This window comes from Hyperolius riggenbachi, chromosome 5 (assembly GCF_040937935.1).
Source record: "Hyperolius riggenbachi isolate aHypRig1 chromosome 5, aHypRig1.pri, whole genome shotgun sequence".
Lineage (NCBI taxonomy): Eukaryota > Metazoa > Chordata > Amphibia > Anura > Hyperoliidae > Hyperolius > Hyperolius riggenbachi.
In genome coordinates this window covers 348,213,500-348,220,693 of record NC_090650.1, presented here as the reverse complement: position 1 = coordinate 348,220,693, position 7,194 = coordinate 348,213,500, and the positions used below count along the sequence as shown (strand labels likewise).

General features: G+C 43.5%; 1 long non-coding RNA gene across 1 annotated transcript; it reads left to right on the top strand.

Annotated features, from left to right (window-relative positions):
- The first annotated feature begins 1,005 nt into the window (after positions 1-1,005).
- Positions 1,006-6,669, top strand: LOC137517759 (uncharacterized). Its single transcript, XR_011020658.1, has 3 exons — positions 1,006-1,226; positions 3,804-4,047; positions 6,411-6,669. It is a non-coding gene; the product is annotated as an uncharacterized lncRNA (long non-coding RNA).
- The last annotated feature ends 525 nt before the right edge of the window (positions 6,670-7,194 follow it).

Here is a 7,194-nt window from a genome sequence, read left to right as displayed (position 1 = left end):
AGGAGGAAACCAGAGTGCCCAGAGGAAACCCTTGCAGACACAGGGAGAACATACAAACTCCTTGCAGATGTTGACCTGGCTGGGATTTGAACTGGGGACCCAGCGCTGCAAGGCAAAAGCACTAACCACTGCGCCACCATGCTGCCCTAAAGAGTTAGGTTGAAAACTGAGATAGGAACTGATGGTTGGCAGAGCAGGGACAGGTGGAAAGCAGAGACATGGCCAGGCGGACAGCAGAGCAGGGTTAGGTGGAAAGCAGAGATCTTGCCATTAGTCCTGTGGCAGACTGGAAGAGGAGGAACTGGAGCCTGACAGCCATGCTATTCTTAACAAAAGGGAGAACAACTGGGGAGGGAACACAGTTGTGGTGTCAAGGACATGGAAACCGGATATGGGGCGGAACCCAGGGCAGAGTGGTGAGTATCACAAATTTAATTGAAATATAGTCTATATTTGAAAACAGTAATGAAGGCAAAATACAATGGAGTTGATGCATGAAGCTTTGGTAACATTGTTGTGCCCTTGTAATATTGCTGTACCTAGACCGCGCACAGCAATATTACTGTACTACCAGAATCAGGTTATTAACATTACTAATGCGTGTTACCATAGCAACACTCGCGGTACTAGAGTATGGCGGGTAGTGCCAATAGCTGCTGGTAGTAATGGTAATATTGCAGTGCGCTCTCTGTGCACAACAATATTATGACAGCTTTGTGCATCCACTCTAATGTTACTTAGAGCAGTGTATATAACTGATATATGAGAGTCTAGCAGACTGCAGCTATACCACCAGCTACTCCTGATATCATAACATGCTGAAATTCTGATATTTGACACCCATTTATTAATAAAATATGGTTCATCACTGCCTTTATTAGCTATATACATGACTGTGCTAAAAAAAACAAAAAAAAAACTCCCCCTATGCCTTTCATAATGTAAACCAACAGCCCTATATAAACCAGTATTGGCCATCCCTGTGCCATCCGCCCCTGGTATCAGTTGAGATCAGTTTGGATCAGTTTGTAGTTTGCTTACAGAGTCAGGAGATGATGAGAAAACAGCATTTCTACAATTTGCTACAATATTTCTCATCATTTCCTGCCCTGTTTATGTCACCAACCTGATCTGCAGCCATCCGACGGCCCTAACATCTCTCCCAGCCAAAATCTCCAGCCGAAACCGGATTAAACTTAGTATATTAACTACTACTACCAATTGTGGTGAGTTTACTCTAATATATACACATTTTTCAGAAAAAATAGGCCTACTTACCAAATATAAGCAAGAGACAGGTCTTTCTCAGTCGACGGCTGTAACTGCTGTGCATGAGCCACTGCTGTGCATGAGCCACTACTGTGCATGAGCCACTACTGTGCATAAGCCTTTGCTGTGCATGAGCCTCTGCTGTGCATGAGCCTCTGCTGTGCCAGAGGCTCATGTTTTTTTCCTAACACATTTTTCTTCAAATTATGCCAATTGCATGGATTTTTGGTTATTTCTTTTGGCTTTCTTGACTACATGACTGCATTTTTATGTGGCAACGGGGCCTGCACATGCACATAGAGGTAAAGGGGGCAGTTGCCCAGGGACCCAGAGCCTGTAGGGGCCCCCAATGTGTATGTCCTCCTGACCCTTTCTGCTTGTTCAAGTGATTAGCAGCGGTGGTCGGGAATATTCAAGTGTTCAATTTCACAATGCCAAATTCAAACGCCAACACTATTCAGGAGTGATGCATGATGGGAAACCACAGTTGCTGACTTTAAGCTGAAGCATTGCAAATATCTTTTGTGTTAAGAAGGCAAATTATATTCAGCATCGCTTTTTAATAAGAGGGCTTTTTTGGTGTATTTTAGCCCCTTCTTAGTTCCTAGTTGTTCTAGGCCACCATAAGCTATTTGGCTATTCTGTTACACGGTTCAGGTTAAGGAGAAATTCTCCAGCAACATTGCTTATTTCACACTAGCAGTGCTGTAATTGAACATCAGTGATATTCATCATGGGAACATTTTTTCCGACCTCCCCATGGTTCCCTGCACCCCCCAAGCAGCTCATCAGCAGCTGGAGAATAGCAGTGACAGGGAATCCTATGTAGGGGGAAACATGTTTCTCTGATTTCTTGTTCTTCATGAGGCATTTTCTGGGGCATTTGCAGGATATTGGCATTTAGTTCAAGTTGCATATTTGTCAGATAGGGACTATTCATTGGTTGTAACACCCTTAGGGCCCTTTTACACTTAATCAGTTGCTCTCAGTTAAAACGGAAAGAAAACAGATTTTCAAAGTAATGCCCATGTTTTCCTATGGCACCTTTCACACTTAACACATTTTAACTGAAATCTTCTTCCCCATGCACTGCTATGGAAAAAACGCACACTAATGCACACCAACTGATTAAGTGTAAAAGGGGCCTAACTGTTAATTGCTTGGTGTTGGGGAGAATAGTAACACAGTGGAGGTCAGCACACTTTAGCACTGGGCGGTCCTCTCTGCACTTCACAGCCACACAGCATACCTCAGCTCTGTACAGCATGTGACATGTATTGGAATCATATGGAGCAGAGGCATACTACAGAGGACGTGGCTGCAATGAGGGTTCTTTTCCACTAGCGGCATTTGCGATGCTGAATCACAAAATCGCAAACCGCTAGTGATTTTAAAATCGCTACAGTTTGTATTTCAACATAAGAATCGCGCATAGGTAATTTCCACTACCGCAATTCGTTTTTTACTCAAATGCGATTGCGGCGCGGAGCGATTGTTGCCGTGATTTTGCTATGCAGTCCAGTGCAGAGCAATATCGCGATCGCAAACGCCGGGAAAATGTGTTACTTTGCTGAATCGCAATCGCTAGCGTTTAGCGCAATCGCTAGTGATAGCTAGTGGAAAAGGGCCCTGAGGGGGAGAGAGTACTGCCCAGCGCTAGAAGCAGATATTTCCCCTGCAATACTCTGCAAAGCAGAAAGGGGGTGCCCCGGGGGAACTTGTTGGGAGTGAACTGGCCAAGTGTGCTATTGGGGACGTTTATACTGGCCGCACCAGCTGTGGGGATGTTAGGAATATTGGCCACACTTGCTATGGGCAAGAATCATTAAAGTGTACCATTTAGTCTGCATATATTCTTGGCATTTTAGCCACACAATCCTTCCAGTTACAAAGGAGGTCTATCATTTGTTTCTTGTCTTATTTGCTATAACACATTCGTTTTGCCATCATTATTAATATAAATTACCTGATGTTAGGGGCTGAATTTCTGGTTTAATTTGCTGCAAGGGTAGCATGATAAGCTCCACAGCACAACAGCACAAATACATGATGAACAGTAAAATGCAGTTTACACCTACACTGTGCAGAACCCCAGTAGTGGTGCTCAATTCCTGGTCTTATGCTGTAGTTGCAAATGTAGTAGCCCCCATACTGTGCACATGAGCAACACTGCTACTTATTGCCTGGTAGTAAATGCTCTATACCCCATTCAATTTGTATAGACATAGACATTAGGCTTCATACAAACATTGAATCTAATAAAAATAAATTTAAAAAAGTGTGTTTATTTTTGTGTGCGTGGTCTAGTGTGATGAAGGGTAGCAGGTGGGAAGCAGGTGGGAACAGTTTGCAATAGATGGTTGCAATGTGCAGTACCAAACTAGTGGTGATGGTGATGTGATTGATATTAAAACAAAATCCAAGCGGCCATACATATCTGACTTTTCTTACATTTGGTACAACCACATGATACTGAATGTGCAGTAGTGTGGATGATCCAGTATGGGTCCCCTCAAACCACCTCTTCTTTCTAGGTACAAACTAGCCAACCTGCAGTGAGCAATGAACAGGTCTCCTCTTATTCCTCACATGCCAAATACCACAGACGCTGGAGCAGTTGACAGTGAACAGTGTGAAAACAGCACTCCTTGTTTTGATGATCCAAAACACCCAGTGAGGACAACTGCATGCAGTACAATGATTCTTAGCCCTTAGTTTTGTTCTGAGAGGAAAAGCAAGAGGACCAGCCACATCATGCTGTTCTCATCTCTTAGCAGGGTAAACAGGAGCAGATGTAGCCCATCACTAGATATAGTCACTGGACCTTTACTGTCTTGGTGTAATTTCATTCTTCAAATTTTCCCAAAACTATTGTTATCTACAACATCTGTGCTCAGCACTTGTTAAAATGGACCTGAACTATTCCACAGGACAGAAGGAAAGCATAGAGAAATGCACCCTGTATGCATTTAGATAGTTTAGCCTGTGTGAAGTATCCCTGACCTGAGAAGGGTAGTTGGCATACATGCTATACTTTTGTTTGCAGTGCTGTGATGTAGGCACAGCATCAGCCTCATGTCCCAGCGCCCCCAGGGGTCCCCGCAGTACTCAGTTGAAATATTCGACTGGTACTAAACATCAAAAATGGGCATGAGGAAGTGTCAGTTCCCTCCCCTGTTGCCCCTAGCAACGCCCGTGATCATGGCCTGCTGCTGCTTTATCCTGGACCTATTTTTTTAAAAAGCACCAGATCATAACTCACCTACTCTGCGTTCCAATTGCTGCCTTTGCCGTCCTGTCAGCTCCTCCGTTCAGCCGCAGTGTCACTCGTAAGCACTGGTATCTTCACAGCAATGGTGCTGGCCTGGAAGTACTTCGCGTCGGTACTTCCGGCTCCATTGCTGTGAAGATGCCGAGGCGTACGAGTGACACTGCGGCTGAACGGAGGAGCTGACAGGACGGCAAAGGCAGCGATTGGAACGCGGAGTAGGTGAGTTATGATTTGGTGCTTTTTTTAAAAATAAATATGTTGATTGTGGCATCAGGATTGCTTTAATTCCCCCTCATTTGTGACTAATCACAAGTTGTAATTTGCTCTCTCCCCTGTGTCACATGACAGCCATGGCAAAGATGGCTGATAAGTTAATTTAAAAGCACAGGCTGAAAACAATACGTCTGCTTCCATGAATCAAGAAGTAGAAACAGTGCAGATTTATTTTAGGATTTGTATCAGCTGTAACAAAGAAATGTTTTTTCTCTCAATGAAACCTAAAGGGTTCTACCAGCCCCCTGCAGCCGTCCTGTGCTTGTGCTGGTCCTCAGCGATCCTACATTCTACTGCCACCAGCCAGTTTTGTTGTCGCTGAGAGTCGATTGGCCACAGTGCCTGCGCAGCCCTGGTCACACGTATACTTTTTTCGCGTTCCCCTCCGCAGGTGCAGGATGGTATTGCGGAGGGGAAAGCGGAGAAGTGTATACGTGGCCAAGGCAGTGAAACTAGCTGGCGGCAGGACTACGGAGGATCATTGAGGACCGGCGAGGGCACAAGACAGCTGCAGGGGGCTGGTAGTAGCCCCAGGTAAGTGAAACTCATTTTTTCTACTTCCCTTTAGGTTTCCTTTAAAGCTTATTATGCTGTTTTATATCTTTTAGAACAAAGAGGAAGTTATGAGTTCAGGTCCACTTTAACTGCCTAACAATCAAGAACCATTTCCCAGCTCGATGGAGGGCCTACTTGGCTACTGACTGCTTTTTATACCTGTCAAGTTTAGTTATTTCATACTTGAGACAACATCCTAATGCATTACTGTTTGCTAGGATGACACCAGCTGAGGCTTATACTAGAAGATACAAGCCTTTTAATTTCACCCTTTTTTTTAATTTTTTTGGAAAAGGGGGGGGGGGGGGGGGCAGAAAGTCCAATCCTATCGCTCACATTTTGCTGAGCCATGAATTACCCCCTGGGACTTCCCACAGTTCCATTGCCCTGGATCACAGGTGTCAAACTCCAGTCCTCAAGGGCTGAGGTCCTCTCACATTTTTGGAACAGCTCAAACTAATTGTTGAGGTGAGGTCAACAGTGGCGTAGCTAAGGGCCCTGGTGTAAATTTTACATGGGCCCCCCCCCCAAGCACTCTATACATAACAATTGAAACGGCGTACCAAAACTTGCCAATGGCAGCTACAGTGTCAGAGGTGCAAGAAGGGGATGGGGAACACTTTGTTAATGATTACTACTATTCACAGTATCCATAGAAGTGATTATTATGAGCACAGGACCAATAGAGAGCTAATACTGTGATAGAGGGTGGACCCTTTGGGGCCCCTCTGGCCGAAGGGCCCCGATGCGGTCGCTACCTCTGCACCCCCTTTTGCTACGCCACTGGAGCTTCATCAGGTAGAACACATTTCTTTATTTCTCAGTCCATTCTAAACAATGGCATGGATTTGGCACTCGAGGACAGAGTTTGACACCTGTGTCCCTGACCAAGGGAAATGCTCTCCGTCAAACCTAACTAAGTAGCAAGAAAAATCTTCAGTGGGGCATTTTTGAATTTGTCACCAAGCAACCAATATGAATACCTTTCAGCAACAAACTAAAATAGATCACATCAGAGCTTCTTTTTTAATCTCCTGCCCAGGTTTATATCAATTTTTCACCAAGGAATTCAATAAGTCTAAATCAATGGATCGGAGAGACGGTTGAAATTCAGATATGCCAATGCCAGGGTTTCAAGTACTGTAAGTGTTTCGCAAGCAAGTGATGGAAGTTGATGGTAGGATAACATTCTGCAATCAAGATAGAAGGATTACAGAATAAGAATAGAAGGACAAAAAGAGAAGACAGTAATACATAAAAAATAAACATGAAATAGGCATGTACAGTATTTTAACATTTAATACAGAGTTTATGTTATGTATATACTGTAGAGTGGGTTATAGTACTGTATTAGCCAGGCTTGTTTTTAACAATGAGTCTCAGGCAACCAGAAATAATTAATCCGGCATCAGCCAATCCTCATCAGTGCTGGATAACTGATTATTGCAATACTAGGAAAAAAATGTACGTTATGCAGAAAAATATATTGTCATCAAATATTGTAGCATTTATCTACAGTGCCACTTTTTAAGCAAAAAGAAAAAAACAATAATGGGTGAAAACTGAGAAACTATTTATTTATTTTCTTTAAAATGCATAGAAAAAGTGGTCTTGGCGTGAGGTGGTTAAAAAAGTTCTGCTTTCACCTCCACTGCTGCAGCATACAATTCACTCTGCATGCATTTATACCATACAACAGATGTATGGCTTTTCAACCATATACATGGGATCTGCAATGCAATGGACATTTTGTATGTAGCACTGAAAATGTTGACCTTGATCCATACAATGATACTGATTTGCTAAATTTAAAAAAGGAAGAAAGC